Source organism: Salvelinus sp. IW2-2015, linkage group LG17 (genome assembly GCF_002910315.2).
Source record: "Salvelinus sp. IW2-2015 linkage group LG17, ASM291031v2, whole genome shotgun sequence".
NCBI classification, from domain to species: domain Eukaryota; kingdom Metazoa; phylum Chordata; class Actinopteri; order Salmoniformes; family Salmonidae; genus Salvelinus; species Salvelinus sp. IW2-2015.
Window position 1 is genome coordinate 13,904,572 of NC_036857.1, and position 19,338 is coordinate 13,923,909.

General features: G+C 46.2%; 1 pseudogene; it reads left to right on the forward strand.

The window, feature by feature from the left end:
* Nucleotides 1–15,464: 15,464 nt before the first annotated feature.
* On the forward strand, nt 15,465–19,280 carry LOC111976888 (hyaluronidase-2-like; annotated as a pseudogene).
* The last annotated feature ends 58 nt before the right edge of the window (nt 19,281–19,338 follow it).

The following is a 19,338-nucleotide window of genomic DNA, read 5'->3' on the forward strand; positions in this document are numbered from 1 at the left end:
AGAAACCGCAAACTCTTGCCCAACAGAGTGTTGACGTTTCAAGAAGAGATGGTTTCGCGATTCCCCTGGCTACATTATAATCCATCAAGTAAAAGGAGTGTTGTGTTTTCACTGTAGCCAAGGGTTTTCAAGCCAGCCATTCTTTTGGCCAAAGAGCTGATGCTGCCCTTCATTAGTGCAGGATTTAGGAAACTGGAGAAAAGGCCATTGAAAAATTCACAGCACATCAAAATGCCAAACCCACTCGCCATTGTAATTGTAACAGCACACCAGCTTAAATCCAATCAGTGTCCAGTTATCCAGCGCTTTGGGGTAAACAGCAGGAGGACGCAAGGCATTGCTTGATGAAAATTGTTAGTTCGGTGCGCATGGTAGTAAGACAGGGACAAGCCTTTAGAGCCACACGGATGACAGTGGGAATTATACCAGATTTTGAAACTTAGGGCAGAAGAGGATGATCCCATTTTACTGAAGTGGTTAACAGAGCGTACCACAATGTACACAGGCCCCAAAGCACAGAATGAAATTCTGAACATCTTGCCAATAGTCATTCGAGGCATTGCAGCTGAGATTGGGTCTCTTCCGATTGTACAATTTTCATTAATTGTGATGGTACTCAAGATGTCTCTGGTGCTGAACAGGAGAATGTCTGTCTGCGTTATGTTGACCATGACCATGTCCCTCACAAGGAGTTTATTGGGCTATACAGGGTGTCGGAGACAACAGGCGAGGGCATTGCGAAAGTGCCAACTGATGTGTTGTTGAGGAAACCCGCAAACATATGCTCGGTTCTTTTGTTCAGTAGTGTGTATAGCAGTGTTCTCAACCTTTTTGGGTACTGGAACCCCTGCATATTTTGAGGCAAGGCAGGCAAGTTTTGAGCGGTCCTCAGGGACCTCCACCCCCTCTATATTATATGTAAACTTACTGGAAACCTTGTGGTACTGACTACATTCCATTACACTTTTTTATTCACGGACCCCTTGCAATTAGTCCATGGACCTCTTTGAGAACCCATGGTGTAATTGATAGTTGTTCTTTGTTTAGTAGTTTTCAGTACACTTACAAATTATTTATTTCATGTTATTTTATTAAAATTGCATACTTTGTGCGACATACTTTGCCATAGCTGCTGTTTGAAGAGTTGAGAGACACTGACTGAAGGATATTTGTTTTGATTTATTTGGTTTTTCATTGAAGTAGTTATTTTGCTTTTAGAACTGTACTTATTTTAAGCTTTTTGTCTGCAAAGATATTGTAGACTCAGGCCAGGTGCACATATTTAATGACTATATAAATGTATCAGAAAAAGTCAAATTAAAAGGTCAATTCAATACGGAGACCAACTTTGTGATGGTTCTCAATGGAGATTCTTTTAGATGTGATCACACCATGTTCATGTTGTATTTTGAAAACTACACCCATACAGTGTACAGTACCATTGTCACCTACTGACCTTTCTTGATATTGCTGGTTGTAAGTACGAGTACCTGCATACATACTGGACTGGTAAGGAGCACTGCTATAACTATTATTAGTAGTAGAATTATAATGATTAAACATTTGAACAAGTTGAAAACCCTTCAGTTAAACTACTGTATCCATCAATTATCCAGTTGTGGAATTATGGTTCCCAATATACATTTAACAACGTATGCTATGTGTTACAGCACTACTTTTGGTGTCCCCCTCAGGAATTGCTCTTGAGAAAATTTAATGTAATTGTCCCCTCCAAGGTTGATCTCAGATTTTCGCCCCTGCACACACCCCCAACCTCACACATACCCCCAACCTCACACACACCCCCAACCTCACACACACCCCCCAACCTCACACACAAACACAACCTCACACACACCCCAACCTCACACACACCCCCAACCTCACACACAAACACAACCTCACACACACCCCCAACCTCACACACACAAACACAACCTCACACACAAACACAACCTCACACACAACACACACCTCAACACAAACACAACCTCCACCACACAACCTCACACACACCCCCAACCTCACACACACCCCCAACCTCACACACAAACACAACCCACCACACCCCCAATCTCACACACACAACCACAACCTCACACACAAACACAACCTCACACCAAACACAACCTCACACCCCCCCAACCTTCACAAACAAACACAACCTCACACACAACCCCCCAATCTCACACACAAACACAACCTCCACACACAAAAACACAACATCACACACAAACACAACCTCCCACACCCCCCAACCTCACAAACAAACAACAACCTCACCACACACCCCCAACCTCACACACAAACACAACCTCACACACACCCACAACCTCACACACAAACACAACCTCACAGAAAAACATAAACACACGCACACACAAATCTAGTGGTTCGATTAACACAGCATCTCTGATGGAGCTATTCCTCCCTGTATTTGTCATGGATCATCAAATCCAAATCCAAGTCCACAGACCCTCTAGCCCTAACACATATACAAAACCAGTGACATTCTGTCCCTGTTCCCGTCTCTGAACCCYTTACAATGGCCTTATGAACCTCCAATAGGGCTCCTGACCCACCCACAGAGCCTAAATGACCTATAGCTCTCCACACGGCCCTGCAGATCAGCCCATGGACCCGACCTTGATTCCAATTGCCACACGACTCCCTTTACTTTGACCTTTTGATCCACACTTGTCACCCTACCTCAAATGCCCCTAATATTTCAACTATGAATGTCCCTTTTCAATCATGGGAGCGATTCAGAATGTATCCATAAAGCCTTAAATGTGTGTTGTGGTATGCAGGTGGGGAAAAGCATTTAGACACGGACATCAAGTGGTTACTTTGACACATTTTTCAATGAGAGAAACAAAAGCCATTCCATTCGCACGGCAGTGATAATCTGTTTATGTCCATGTACTACCTCTGTATCTCGGCTCAGACTGCCACACTTTCAATAACATTGTCAGCTTCAGAGGCTGGCAGTCAGTCACACTGTTAGACAGGACCTGGTAACACAGACGTAAGTGCCAGAACTCAAAGACCCAGTCCAGGAACCGAGGCCAAGGAAAGAAGACAGGATAGCGGTTTCTGGACTGGGCCCTTAACATTGTTTTTGTCACACAACAGGCTACACTCAATCTTGATTTGAATCAATTGTGTTCACCTGTTTGTGATGAGAAAAAGTCATATTCTGTAAGAATAAAAAACAGCAGGGACARTTTTAAAAATACAAAACTTATATACGTTACGCACATATGACCTGCTTTAGATTTTAACGAACGGGCTGTACTTGCTTGTTGGAATAAGACACGATTTGTACTACTATTCTTAGAATAATGTACTGTGTATAATAGCTATAGTGCTGTGCCTACTGACTACATGCCGTACTGTATGCCTGTCATGGCTGCTCTCCTTCTAAGATATGTAACCCTTCCTTCCTCCACAGCCCTCCTCTCTGTCTCTGTACCCCCTGCCAGCTCCCCTCTAAGACATTGTTCTGCAGCTTGCTGCACTTAAAGAGCTGAACTGTCTGCTGGTGGAGCAGTGAAATGGAAAAATGTTATCGCATTAAAATAAAAACCTCCTTTCATTTGTAAATTCCCGGGACATGCTTTTCCCCCACATCCTTGCTCTGACATGGCTGGTGGACCTAGAAACATCCCACCCCCTTACCTCAGCTCCTTCCATGTGTCTCCATTCAAGAGCAGAGGATCCAGGATCTGCTCCACCCCCCCACCCCCTTTCTCTACTTCAGCTCCGTCCTGCTCCTCTAATTCCATTTATCCTTTTCTAAATAAGACAGAGATCAAAGCAGACTGGCCTGGCCCCTCCCCACATCATCCTGCTCTCCCTCCATCCAGAGCAGCATTGTCCCGGTCCATGTGTCACTCTCTCGCTCTCTCTCTCTCTCTCGCTCTCTCTTTGTGGGACCCTTTTCTGGTTTCGTGCCATGTCCAACCGCTTCCATTGTCATCTGGTTCCCTAAAGGACCCAACCGCCCTGGCAGCGCCCCCCCCCCCCCACAACTACCTCCTTCTGGACAGTGAACTCCCTCTCTTCCCCTCCCTACACCACACTCCACTCCACCCATTCCTGCTTCCATGGGGACGAGCCACCTGAAGAGAGCTGCGGATTAGCGGTCCAGTTCAAAGACGAGGAGTTTGTCTGGGGGAAGGTCTTTGGGCAGGAGGGGTGGGGGGGATGTTCTGTCTCTGGGCATCAGGGAGCCTGCCTGCAGCTGTGGCCCAAAGCCCAGTTCCTCTGAGGGGCTGTCCGGCCTGCCAACTCCAATCAGCTACAAACCACAGAGGGCCCCCACCAACAGCTAGCAGGTCACAGGTCAAGCAGCCCGACCTAGCCTGACATACCTCGGCTCCACAGTCCTCTCTGCCTCACTGGGCATATAATGCACCTAGCTAGCACGCTCAGTGGGACTGATCAATGCTCAGAGACATTAATCACAGGAGGGTCTTCATAGTGGGCATCGACTTTGACCTAACACTATTTAATGGATTCCTTTCCCTTTCTCCTTTTCACCTCATCACTAGCACTGAAAGGTGAAAGGATTGGAAACTTTTTTCACTAATCAGGCTCCTACAGTGGTCACAGAAATTGGGAGGTAGCCACAATATATCCTCAACACCGTAATTTAGTGTGGAAATTAATTATTTGACCCAATTTTGTAATCTCACGGAGCTCCCAGTGTCAATGTTTCAGTATACCAGTGGTTCGGGTCAGGACCATGAAGATGACTTTATTCACGTGTTTATTACTATTATAGGTGGGATTTTCAAACACCCAACACTTGTAGGAGCTATATTAATGTTAAAACCCCGTTTTTGAGGATGTTCTTTTCTCCCATTTGGCTTACATTCCTACTGGATGGAGTCATGTAGAACACAGCACAATAGCATAGCCTACACTTGGAAACAATTCTACTCTTAGTCCAGTCTTGCAATGTCAGCCAAACTCTAATGCCTGTGTGGTGTGTCTGTGTGCTGTACTGTACTGGGCTGTACTTTGTTGATTGAAGCTACTGGCTGGTTGGCTGGCTGGTTGGCTGGCTGGCTGGTTGGCTGGCTGGCTGGTTGGTTGGCTGGTTGGCTGGCTGGTTGGCTGCTGGCTGGCTGGTGGCTGGCTTGGCTTGCTGACGGGCGAGCGAGCGGATGGATGGATACACAGGGAGCTCAGTGGTAGCCTGGCTTCAGGAGGTGGCCTTCACACCCACACTTAGACCATCGCCAAGAGGATTTGACCAACAACCGACTAACTTATAACCTCTGCTCTTTGCTGTTTACAGTGGTTCTCTGCTAAGGGGTATCCTACAAAGCAGGTTTGAGGAGTTAGCAAGGTAACTTTGGTCAACTCTGAGTTCAACTTGGGATAACGGTCATATGGAAGTGGCTCACCTTTTAGCTAGGTAAAAAAAATATATATATTATAATTTTTAAAAAATCCTATTTTTCTCCCCAATTTCGTGGTATCCAATTGTTAGTGGTTACTGTCTTGTCTCATCTCTACATCTCCCGTACGGGCTCGGGAGAGATGAAGGTCGAAGCCATGCGTCCTCCGAACAACACCCAACCAAGCCGCACTGCTTCTTAACACAGCGCGCATCAACCTTGGAAGCCAGCCGCACCAATGTGTTGGAGGAAACACCGTACACCTAGTGACCTGGTCAGCGCGCACTGCGCCCGGCCCGCCACAGGAGTCGCTAGTGCGCGATGAGACAAGGATATCCCTACCGGCCAAACCCTCCCTAACAACGCTAGGCCAATTGTGCGTTGCACCATGGACCTCCCGGTCGCGGCCAGCTGCGACAGAGCCTGGGCTCGAACTCAGAGTCTCTGGTGGCACAGTTTCAAAGTAACAAAAGTTTTTTACAGAAACAAGGGAGCAGGCAAACTACAGGTCAAGGGCAAGCAGAGGTCAGTAGTCCAGAGCAGAGTCCGAAAGGTACAGAACGGCAGGCAGGTCAGGGTCAGGGCAGGCAGAATGATAAAAAAACGGGAAAGCTAGAAAACAGAAACTAGATAAAGACAGGAGCACGGGGAAAAACTCTGATAGGCATGACGAAACAAACAAAACGAATTGGCAACAGACAAACAGAGAACACATGTATAAGTACAATGGGGATAATGGGGAAGATGGGCAACACCTGGAGGGGGTTGTGACAAGCACAAAGACAGGTGAAACAGATCAGGGTGTGACAGTACCCCCCCCTGGAGGGGYGCATACCTGGTTGACCGGGGTGCCGGTGTTGGAAGTCAGCAATGAGGCCTGGGTCCAGGATGTCCCTAGCGGGGACCCAGCACCTCTCCTCCGGGCCATAACCCTCCCAGTCAACCAGGTACTGGAATCCCCTGCTCCGCGGTCGAACCTTCAGGATGTGCGTCACCATGTACGCCGGTTGGCCGTCTATGAGACAGGGAAGAGCGGTGGGCATAGAAACAGGAGACAAAGGGCTGTGAACACTCGAAAGGCGAGAGCCCAGTGGCAGAGCAGGGGAGGGTGTTGCGGGTGTATTCAACCTACACGAGTTGCTGGCTCCAGGTGGTGGGGTTTGCGGAGACAAGGCAACGAAGAGTCGTCTCCAGGTCTTGATTGGCTCGCTCCGACTGGCCTTTGGACTGAGGGTGGAACTCGGAGGACAGGCTGGCCGACGACCCAATGAGTGTGCAGAACGCCTTCCAGAACCGGGACGAGAACTGAGGACCCTGGTCGGAGACTATGTCCACCGGGAGTCCATGGATCCGGGAGACTTGCTGCACCATGAGCTGGGCCGTCTCTTTGGCAGAGGGTAGCTTGGGGAGAGAAATGATGTGGGCGGCTTAGGAAAACCGGTCCACTACTGTCAGGATGGCGGTGACAAAGTCCAGGAATATGTGAGACCAGGGACAGTGAGGGACAGGCACTGGTTGAAGGAGACCAGCCGGAGCTTGCAGAGGAGTCTTGTTCTGCGTGATGGTGCAGGCGGCAACGAACGCGGAGACGTCCGGGACCATGGTAGGCCACCAAAAGCGTAGCCGCACAAAGGCCAGAGTCCGACGGGTGCCTGGGTGGCAGGTAAGCCTGGAGGAGTGGGCCCACTCCAGGGACGAGGGGCGGACAGCGTCAGGACCAAACATCCGGTTATCTGCCCCCCYCGGGGTTTGGCTGGGAACAGTGTACCTCACGGACCTGCTTCCCTATTCCCCAGCTGAGTGCCGTCGCCAGGCACGAGGTGGGAAGGATGGTCTCAGGGTCCGAGGGTGTAGCCGCGGGGCTATAGTGGTGTAACAGCGCATCCAGCTTGATATTCTTGGATCCCGGTCAGTAGGAGAGGGAGAAGTTAAACCGGATGAAAAGCAGGGCCCACCTAGCTTGCCTGGAATTGAGACCCTCGGCAGTGAAGAGATATTCCAAGTTTTTGTAATCCGTCCACACAATGAACGGATGTTCCGCCCTCTCCAACCAGTGTCTCCACTCCTCCAATGCCATCTTCACCGCGAGAAGCTCACGATTCCCCACATCGTAATTCCTCTCCATGGATTTGAGGCAATGGGAGGGCGAAGAAGACGCAGGATGTAACTTGAGGTCCAGGGCAGAACGCTGGGACAGGACAGCCCCCACTCCGACATCTGGAGCATCGGTCTCTACAATGAACTGACAGGACAGGTCAGGATGAATCAATATGGGAATGCCCGGTCCGCAGCTGGGGACCACGTGAACGGAACCTTGGGAGAGGTGAGTGCAGGCAGTGGGGAAGCCAGGGTGCTGTAACTCTGGATAAAGCGGCGATAAAAATGGGCAAATCCCAGGAAAAGCTGCAGCTGCACTCTAGACGTAGGCTAGGGCCAATCTACCACCGCTCTCACCTTCCCGGGATCCATTTCTACATTCCCTGCAACAATGATGTAACCAAGGAAGGGGACGGTGGAGCGATGGAATTCACTTTTCTGCACTTTCACTAAAAGCTGGTTCTCCAGGAGGCGCTGGAGGACCTGTCGGACATGGAGCATGTGTTCTTGGGCTGAGTGGGAGAAAATTAGGATGTCGTCGAGGTAGACGAAGATGAACCGGTTCAACATGTCACAGAGAATGTCATTGACCAGGGCCTGGATCACAGCTGGAGCGTTGGTAAGGCCAAATGGCATGACCAGATATTTGTAGTGACCGCTGGCCGTGTTGAAGGTAGTCTTTCACTCGTCCCCTTCCCGTATCTGCACCAGATAGTAGGCATTCCGCAGGTCCAACTTGGAGAAAACTGTGGCCCCCTGGAGCAGCTCGAAGGCCGAGGCGATGAGTGGTAGTGGGTAGCGGTTCTTCACCGTGATGTCATTGCGGCCCCGGTAGTTGATGCATGGGCGTAGGGTTTTGTCTTTCTTCTCCACAAAGAAAAAMCCTGCGCCGGCGGGGGAGGCAGAAGGACAGATACACCCTGCAGCTAGGGAGTCCTCGATATAGGTCTCCATAGCCTTGGTCTCCAGACCCGATAGAGAGTACAGAGAGTCTCCGGGGCAGTGTGGTGCCTGGGAGATGTTGATCTCGCAGTCATAGGGTCGGTGCGAAGGAAGTGAAGTTGCCCGGGCCTTACTGTAAACCTTCCAGGGGACCTGGTACTCCACAGGAATGGCGGAGAGGTCCGGGGCAACTTCCGAGCCCACCGGAAGACATAAAAAGGACATGTATTATTACTGTTGTTGCGTTCAAAAAGATATCTTGTGTCTTACCTAACCAGTGAACGTGTGGCTGTGACCGTCCTCTCAATGCCTGTCATCACTGTTTGATATCTTCTACTGCAGGAATGCTTTACTTTATTTTTGTTATTTTCTAATCACAACGCATGTATACTATATGATCACTTTGTGCATTGAGTCTGAGAGAGATATTCTGAGAGCAGTGAACGTGTGGCTGTGACTGTCCTGTCAATGCCTGTCATTATCGTTTGATATCTTTTACTGCAGATAAAAACCAAGACAACCTGGAGTGTGGGCGTCCGTGTGCCTTTTTTCTGGGTGGCTATATGAAGTTAGTTACAGTGCCACACGCTACAGAAGCAGGAGATAGGGTCCTGCCCTATGAGCCGTTCCGGCTTGCACAAGCCAAGGCTACTTACTTACTTACTTACTTACTTACTTACTTACTTACACTATGGGATGGTACATTTCATGCTAACATCATGCTTTCATTAGTGTTTGGAGCTCATTATCAGTTTATAAATTAGAATGTTAGCAAGCTAAATGCCCCTTACCTTGAGCTAAGAGCTTGTGGGGCATTTAAACCCTGAAGGATGCCTGACAGGCAGCACTGTCTCCCAGGCTTTGTGCTACCCACCAGACCACAGCCAATCACATGCAAGCAACAATGCACCTAACTTGGCTAGTCTTTTGAGCGAGTGAGCTAGTTAGGTAGTTTTGTTAGTTAGATAGATATCTAGCTAGCTTGTTATCTATGCTGGTTGTTGGCTTTCATAACTGATATGTGTATAATTGTAAGGGACACTTCATGTTTTATAGATAATATTTACATTTACAGAGTGGGTGAGCTCCATTCCTGACAGGCTGATCAATTTCAATAGCAGCCTTAGAAGCTGATAAATCTAGACGCTGCTTTGTAAGCTGTTTCATATGTAAGGCTCCTTGCAGAGAGCCTACAAGGCAGAATCCTGACTTATCAGCCCAATCGCTTGCAAATGAACTCAGTGCCACAAATAATACATTTAAGGTTTTATTTACTTGACTTAATAAGTTGGAAAACAAGGTTGTTAAAGACATGTTATAAAACAGGGTACAATGGGGTACAACACAATTATTGAGGTGAGAGTCTCCACAGTATAACTGGTTTCCGTACTCAACTCAGGCAAGTACAACAGAACATTCACAAGACTTTTGAGAATGACATGATCTTATTCTTTGAAAGAGAAAATGTGAGAGGACTTGTCAATTTAGGCATTCACAACCGTGAAACTCTAGAGCGCACCAMCCAGGAAAAGACATGAACTAGGCTACCAATTAGCCTCCGATGTGGAGAGTCCCGAGACAGTATTGATCATGGGTTTGTAAATTAAACTTGCCATCAGACAATACTCTTATAACTTCCACCACTTTACACACACAATGCCACTTTCAGAGGAGATGAAGAATATAACAGGGTAATATTACTTGTATGTCAGTGTTGCCTGCCCAGTTGGATTCCGATTAGGATGGGATGGAGCAGGGATGGATGGTTGTCCAAGTCTCTCTCGACAGCAGTGCTGAGGCCAGAAGGCCTAAATAATTCACAGCCGAAGCAGCGATACCCACTTCTCTCTCTGTCAGTACTCAGTCCAGGAAAGTAAAGTCTATTAGAGTTGTTTCCGTGCAGCTAATTCTTTCTCTGATCACAGCCGGGATGGATGGTGAACTTAGTTACTTTGTTTTAAATGAGTCCACTGGTTGTTCCACAGGGCCACCTCTGGGATGATTGCTTCGGTCTGAATAGAATACGTTTTCGTCAATAGGGGTTTGGCTTCAAAGGAGGTATGGATCACTCTGTTCAACTGGCGTGGCCGCGCAAAGAAACTTAACCTGACGTCTGATAGTAAGTCCTGTAATTTATACGGATACACACGGACGGCGGGCCGACTAGGCCAGACAGTGTGTCACAGGGATCACCCAGTTGATTCTGAGAACCCAGCACATTCCTTTCCATTGCCACAAACCTGAAATTTCCTCATAAGTGTCTACAACATGTCCTATTGTACAGAAAACAGTTCAACAGTCGTTAGGATGAAATACACCGCCTGTAGGTTCCAAACATGCCTTGGGTGAAATATACACATTCCATGTTACAGCAAATACACGTTATACCCCTTCTAATGACATCAGAAGAGACATTTCACAGTATGCTTCAAGTTATCTCAACATGTCATGAGTCTTTCAGTTTGATACATTGTTCAGAAAACATGTTTAAATGTCCTTTCCTTTGTTACAAAGGGATAGCAAATACACGTTATACCCCTTCTAATGACATCAGAAGAGACATTTCACAGTATGCTTCAAGTTATCTCAACATGTCATGAGTCCTTCAGTTTGATACATTGTTCAGAAAACATGTTTAAATGTCCTTTCCTTTGTTACAAAGGGATATCATTGCCCCCCCCCTCCTCTTGTCCTGGAATTCACATCCCTGGCACCTGAAAGACTAGTTGAAAATCCCCCGTAACACGTGAGTCGTAAAAGATTGTCGGCTGATTGGCCGAGAGTGTCGGTCTTTTGGCTTGTGATAGTGCTTGAGGAGGGCAAAAGTGTCAATCTTGGCCTGGAATATGGTACATAGGGTATATTTGTTCTCCACCACCCACAACGGTGGATGTGTGACTTCTCTCGTGGGTTCTTGTTACAACAGAGAAAATCTCAACAAAACTTTTGTTATGTCGTGATCATATGAGATAAATAAATTATGATCTCGACATAACGAGGCAATACTTTTTTATTCCTTGCTGGACTTCCGTACTTATCTGCTCCAGGGTAGGCTAACCAAGGGGCAAGGGTTTTTGTCTAGAAGCACGGTTTCGACTGCTCCTACAGTTTTGCTTGGGTACTGCAGTTTAACTGACACCCGGCCCAGAAAGACAATTTCCATAGATGGCCACATAGATAAGTCAGATATGAAAATTCCTAATAAGATACTTTAGTCATCACTTTTGTGCACAAAACATCCATTCAATTATTCTAATAGTTGTTGCTGAGGACTTTTATTTTTTCATCACTCAGAGCCAATGTCTGCCATGTTTTTGGATGATGTGATGACGTCGTCGCTGCTCGCGCTGTTCCCTGTGCTAACTACAGGGTWATTACCCTGATTGAAATGACTGATCCGCGACTTGAGGACCAATATCGCTTGCAAAGATTGCGTYGTCATCCCCTTCATTTGAGGAAGACGACTGATTAAATACTTGACTAATCAGATGTTTTTTGTGTGTAAAACAATTGTAAAGTTACATTTTTGTTTTGATTTCGGCACAAATGAAAATGTGGCACTGTCTCGCCCAGGAATTGATGTTTCAGCGTTGTCGCAATGAAGAGTTCGGTATTCAATTAGGGTTTCCACTAGTTACCAAAGCCACAAAGTCGAAATTGACTATAGGCTTATTGTGAAATTTCATGAAAAACAAATTTTAACATTAATTTAAGGTTATGGTTAGGCAAAAACTTAGCAGTGTGGTTAAGGTTAGATTTAAAATAACATTTTAAGAAGAGAGATTGTAGAAATAGGAACTTTGTGGCGCTGGTAACTAGTGACTTCCTTCGACTAGGGATGTGTGAAATGGTTAGCTTTAGAAAACCCTGAGTAGATCTAGCTTGCTTCATAGGATACCCCTCTGGTTTTATGTTTGAATACACTTTTCAGAGACAATATTTTCCATCTGTTATGTTTTACAGATGGTCATACTATCAATAAACTATCTGTTGATAAGCAACTGCTTGCTAAGGTTAGGGTTAGGTTTAGAGAGAAGGGTAAGGGTTAAGTTTAGGGTTAGGATAAGGTTAAAGCTAGGGTTAGTTTATAGTTAGTTGAAATGTTAGTGATAGTCTGTAGATAGTTTGTAGAGCATGTACAGATGGACAGCTGACCGGGGCAGCTCTATCAGGACAGACATTTGACGAACTTACTTGTTGGAAAGGTGGCATCCTATGACAGTGCCTCTTTGAAAGTCACTGAGTTCTTCAGTAAGGCCATTCTACTGCCAATGTTTGTCTATGGAAATTGCATGACTGTGTGCTCGAATTATACTCCTGTCAGCAACAGGTGAGGTTGAAATAGCCGAATCCACTAATTTGATGGGGTGTCCACATACTTTTGTATATATAGTGTATATAGTGTTTATATATATATATATTTAATTTAGTCTCAATATGAGTAAAACACACACTACATGAGAGGAGCACAGTTTCAGCCGCAGCCGCAAAACAGCGTCTGTTTTGACATGAGGTGCTTTACTTGAGGGATACAACTGCAGCAAGCTTCTGGAGTTAAAGTAAAACCAACACCGTAACCAACCAATCAACCAACAAACCTGACCTACCCCAATCACCAACCCAAGGTTGCTGAAGCTGTAAGTGTGAACAGAATATATTCTACAAAATATATATCCTATGAAACAGTGTAAAAGGGGACCTACTCTCATCTTATCTCTACCCAACCACCACCTTATACAACTTTAGAAGCAATGCATCCAACTGCGAGCCGTCCTGAAGGCTTGCCACCACCACCTGACCTAAAAACCTGCTGCCACCCAGCCAGCTGACCTGCGACCTGCCAGTACCCCAGTCAACCACCAGTGCTTTGCACACAGATCATTCAACACCACACCCACCTGTCCTGTAGGTCACCTAAACCACCTGATCTGTTTCCATGGTGATGGGCACCAGAGTGCAGGCTTCATCTCAGATCCCTCATAATCTCAGGTCTTTCAACCGGCCAGGAATATCTTATCCGCCAATCCGCACATGGGCGAATGGACACACGCAAACACACATACACACAGACACGCTTGCGCTTCAGACAATCAGGTCTCGGGCCTTTTCATTTCAGTACTGAGAAAAGCAATCGTAGACATAAATATACAATGATCTCTATGATTGTAGCATGGAAAACAGGCACATTTACCACCACTATTGCTTAGTGATTCTCAAACCAACCTATATTTCTTTTAGTACATATTTTTWATCAACATTAGGATTCTATGCTGATGTTCAGGCCCAAATAGACATATGAAACTGTAGAAAATATTGATAGATTGAAAATAAAATACAGAGCTGCTGACTAAGGAACATGGATACTRGGGAAAAGCATAGAGAAAGTAAGAAACATGAGGGAAATGAAAAAGACAAAAGTACAGACATATGTATGACACACTTTTAGCTTTTCAGACAAATTCTAGGAAGGATGAGACATTGCCTCATTCAGTAAATTTGTATTTTTCAATGATGGCAACATTTTCCAGTCCTCTTCCACATTAAAGTTCCACAGAAAGAGCAGGATATGTTTTTTAAAGAAATCAAAATAAAGATTCTGTTGCCAAGTTTAGAGGTCGATTCTTAAGTTTAGAGTCTGATTCTTAAGTTTAGTGGGGGGATTTCTTAGGGTATGGCACTGTAGTATTTTTGTACTTTTTCCAGACAGGGAGTGACTTGGATTAGAGTATACTGTATGAGTGTATGATTAAATGTGTCAAAACGTACAATATTTTCTTTAGGAATGTAGTGAAAAAAAAGTTGTCAAAATATAAATAGTAAAGTAAACTACAGATACCCCAAAAAATGACTTAAGTAAAACTTAAAAATATTTTTACTTAAGTACTTTACCCCACTGTTTTTAGAAATATATTCAATTGGGGGGGACCTGTACTTCCCGCAGCTATGAGGCTACTTGCCACCCAACAACAGCACAATGGGTTCTTGTCCATGATATCGGTTGACTGATTTCTTAGACCGAGGTAGATAATACTTTAGGTTTGACATTGAATCCTACATGTTCACGTGCTTGGTGGTGTACCCTCCCCTTCACTCCTGATCAGTAAAACAAKCAAAAGCAGATTACTGTTAAAAGACTAGAGCTTTACCCAAAATAGGACAGATTCTTAAAAATGTCCGGTATTAGGAATTTACTGTCTTTCACAGGGCTAAAACGGTAGTGATCAAAAATCATAGTGTAGTATAACAAAAAGCCTGTTGGTTTTTTGTAGTTGTCTTTGGCATGGCTCCCTCTGCTGCACTACTGAGTAATTACTGAGCAGTACTCCTGAGCAGCATCTCTGGCCAATGTGGGCGGAACTAATGAATCCAATTAACTCTTGGTAATTAACTCTTGGTAATTAACTCTTGGTAATTGCCTTTCTGAGGCATCCTTTTCCTCTAGTCTACGTCTCCTCTGCTGGTGCTGCCGCTGACACACACACACCTCATCAAACATCTTTTCCTTTGTTGTTTCAGGCCTGTACTCTTGGAGGCCCAAATAAGATTGCATAAGAATCCCGCGAGTCAATGAGAATGGTTTAAATACTGTCTGGTGGCGACATGGGGATGACTAGGAGCTCTATTCAATCCATATCGCGAAAGTTCAGCATTACAGTGTGATTGAAATGTAAAGGCAATGTTCCGGCGTTAGAGGAGACTGCATTCACAGTCAAATATGCCTATGTCGGCTCTTTACCCTAACGCTTCAGTGATACAGATTGAATAGAGCCCTAGGAGTGATTGGGGCAGCCTGGCAATGTCATTTGTTTGTTGACGTCAGGTTTTTGTGATTAAATTGTTATTGTTGACTATGATTCACTGAATATACATGTCATTTGTTAACTTTACATACTGTAGCAATGTGTTGCCTCCACATGTTGACAGCTGAGTTGAGGGTCTTTCAGTGTTCCCAGGGCTATGGTTGGTTGTGAGGACCTGGAACCGTGGTGAGACACAGAGGCAGCAGGCAGCTCCATGGCGTGGACTGAGCTCGTGGTCCAGGCAGGGCTCAACACTGGGCCACACAGGGCCCTCCTACCATTCTTCCTCTTGATGTTCCTCACCTCCCGTTGCCTTAGTGGTCCCACAAAGCCTGCCCGCATCTCTCTGTCACCTGGGCAGCCTTTCCTAGTACTATGGGGAGTAGCCAACMAGGCGTGTTCTGGACGTCCCGACCCAGGAGCCATTGCGATGGAGAGAGAAGGCTGCGTGGCCATGTTTTATGAGGACACTCTGGGGAAGTACCCTTATTACACTGACCAGGACCAGCCTGTGAACGGAGGCCTTCCCCAACACCTCAGCGGTCTGAGGTGTTGGACTCCTCCAGAATACACAGGAGGACCTCGCGGCCGCGCTACCCTCTCCGGGGTACCGGGGTACCAGGGAATGGGGGTACTGGGTTGGGGCCAGTGTTCCCAGCAGTGGGGAAGGAACCGTGAGAAACAGGGGATCTACCTGGAGGTCTCTACTGAGGACATTCTTCCCTAACTGGACCACAGAGGAGGTGGAGAAGTGGTCCCAGGTAAGATCCTCATCACGACAGTGCCAGTTTATAGTAATAGGATAAACAGATGTTATAGATGCTATTCACTATGTCACAGTTGTCTCATAATAATGATGTCATCCCGTCCCCCAGGTGGACTGAGACGACAGCCCAGTCCATCCTTATGGAGACACTGTRGGAGATAAGGAGGCTCCGCCCCAAGGCTCTGTGGGGCGTGTCCTAGTACCCCAACTGCTACAACTCTGGCCCCCCCAGTCGATGTCCAATTACACGGGCCGCTGTCCCGCTGCTGAAATGGCGTTGAACGACGTGCTGCTATGGCTATGGAAACGATGCTCAGCCCTCTACCTTGCCCTCATGCTAGAGAAGCTGCAGGGCGGGATCTCAGGGGCCAGACTGTACACATCTAATCAGATCCGAGAGTCAATGAGAGTGACAGGCTTGGCTGAGACCGCCTACGACCTTCCTGTGTTCCTATTAGTCAGTAGTGTCTATACGTCAACGAACACTTTTCTGTATGAGGTGAGAGATAGTGCTGGGTGGAAGTGGATGTTACCATATTTTTGATAGTGGTTTCTCTCTGTCTGGTGGGTCTGTAACTAATGTATAACTGTGTGATGTTCCCTCAGGTGGACTTGGTCAACGGTATTGGTTAGAGTGCTGCCATGGGGTTAGCAGGGGTTATCCTATGGGAGAACGATCCAGGTGTCTTCTCTACAAGGACCAGTGGCAATTTTAGCATGTAAATCATGGTGGGGCAAAAAAATTAAATGTGGGATGCATGCCAGCAAAGCCACTACATGACCCAACACTAACCAATACATTAATAGCACTATAACGGTGACAAACGGTGCCCACAAACTGTTAGGGCCTACATAAAGCTGTCCCAACAGCAGAGTTCCAACAGCAGTCCCAACACCTTACCACTGCTACACCTGGCTATCAGTGGTGCCTTGGCTGGCAGCGAAACAGTTCATTCAGCCTCATTTACTGCCTTTTAGAAAAACATAGCTGATATGGCTGACTTGCTTAAAAAATKTGGTTTCTACTGACAATTGAGATGTACAAACTCTGGCATTAGGGAATGACAAGCGGATTAGAGGCAATCCGTAATTTCGTTTAAGACATTAATGAGTGAGCTAGGAAGGACGTCATCAATATAACTATTTGTTCATCACTTTTGAAATGWACAGCGACATAATTCAGAACATGGGCCGTTATTACAGTGTTCTCCCTGTACACCAAGTCAGCACCGTAGGATAAATAAAGGGGGCATATAAACAGACATTTCTCAAAACCAGTTTATAGGCTACATGTGCACACTAAGTCAGAACAGTAGGCGAAGTTAAGAGGTGAAAATAGACCAATTTATTAGGGTGAGGCACATGGGCTACTAACAGCTTACTACACRACATACACTTAGTGTTACTTTCTTAGCTACAGTATACATATCTCCCTGGCATATTACATCATTTATGCAGCAGCATACAAGACATTTTTGGACTCACCTTGTTGTGCTGTGCTCACTTGAACAGGAAGGTGGCACGGCAGTCCTTCGTGGGCAAATTTTGTCATCAAACTTTGTCATCGAAGTCTGGYATTCTCTGGATTTATAGTGCTTTCAAGACGACTGGGAACTAAAAAAAAAAAGTTGAATCTTGATGACGTCAGTGATCTTCAGGTCGTAGCTCTAGAAAGAGGCCCGAGTACCCGGATTTACAATTCCGAGTTGGATGAAAGTTCAAAACGTATTTTCCCAGTCGTAGCTCGTTTTTCCTGAGTTCCCAGTTGTCTTGAACTCACTAAAGTCAGATTTTGCAGTTCCGACTTAACAGTTATTTTGAGCGCGGCACAAATCATGCTTAATTGACAGCATGGCCAATGTTGGAAAGGAGCCCCTTAATATTAGACTTGGGACCACACATCCACTCCACTGAATTGCAGGCTAGTGATGCTTTGCAACGCTTGCAGTTAGCCACTGATTCCTTCCAAAACACTCATTGTTGAATTTGCGATTTCCAACTTGTTGTGTAATGTTAACGTCTCGATGAGCATCGAGACGTTTTATCTATAATTTCTCTTCATTATTTCTCTTCATATGACAAGGATTAAAAAGGATTTGCCAGTAGATTGTCGACTTGCTTCAYGATGATGACTGCTAGCTAAGATTTTGAAAGTATGATGTTGACATGATCCGTCCAACCAAAGCTACTGTACATATAACGTGATTTGACGTAATTTTATCTATGGCCAATGACCTTGAGCCTTCTTGGATGGGCACTTCTAATGTAACTCGATGGCAGCACCCAAGGGGCTTGAATTTTCAATCTATACCCTTAGACTTGGCGGTGATGTAGTGTCTCCATGAGTGACAGAACACTGAATCAATCACGACGCAACGCTCCATATTTTCTGCTGGCTCGCCCCACCACCAAAGAAAGCACTGAGCTAAGATGAAATACCTGCATTTTGGAGCTGCCTTACTCAAGAAAACAAAAAAGAGACCATGTTGTATGGTCAATGATATATATATATATWTTTTTTACATGGTTTGCAAACTGATATGTGACATGTATTAATGCCAAAATAACATGCAAAACAGGCATTGCTAAAAATGTTGGGCTCTGCCCCACCTGCCCTGAATAACGGGTCGCCATTGACAAGGACTCAGATCTCTTAAATCTTCCATACATTGTCAGTCATACTAATGTAACTGTGTCTGAGGTCTGCGAATGACATTTCCCCTCTGTCTGTGTCTCCCCCCAGACAGCCTGCTCAGAGCTAGCCACATTCATGCTTGAGGTTCTGGGCCCGTACGCCGTCAACGTGACCACAGCTGCCCGCCTGTGCCGCGTTTACCTATGCCAGGTGCGTGGCCACTGCTTGCGCCACAAATCCAAGAGCTCCACCTACCTGCACCTGCCGCCCTCCAACTTCCTGATGACAGAGAGGAAGTTAGAGATGGTGCAGGTCACGGACCAGCTGTACCCTGGCAACCTGGAGGCCTGGAAGAGGGACTTACAGTGCCAGTGGTATGAGTCCCTGGAGGGGCCAGTCACCGATGAGGAGGTCCTCAAGGACAGGGCTGAGGTCAGGGCACAGAGTGACCTTCCGGCCAGACTGAATCCCCCCTTATTAAGTGAGCTGAACCAGGGAACCAGCCCCACCCTCGCTCTCTTGAACCACAGTGGACCGTCACTCACTGCACCTCTCCTACCTCTACTGCTGGTATTAACCACAGCTTTAAGCCTTAGCCTGAACACAGACTTATGCCTGAACTCCTGACTAACCTGCTGGACATAAGGTCAGGCTAAAGACTGTCGCATTAGTGTATAAAAAAGAAGC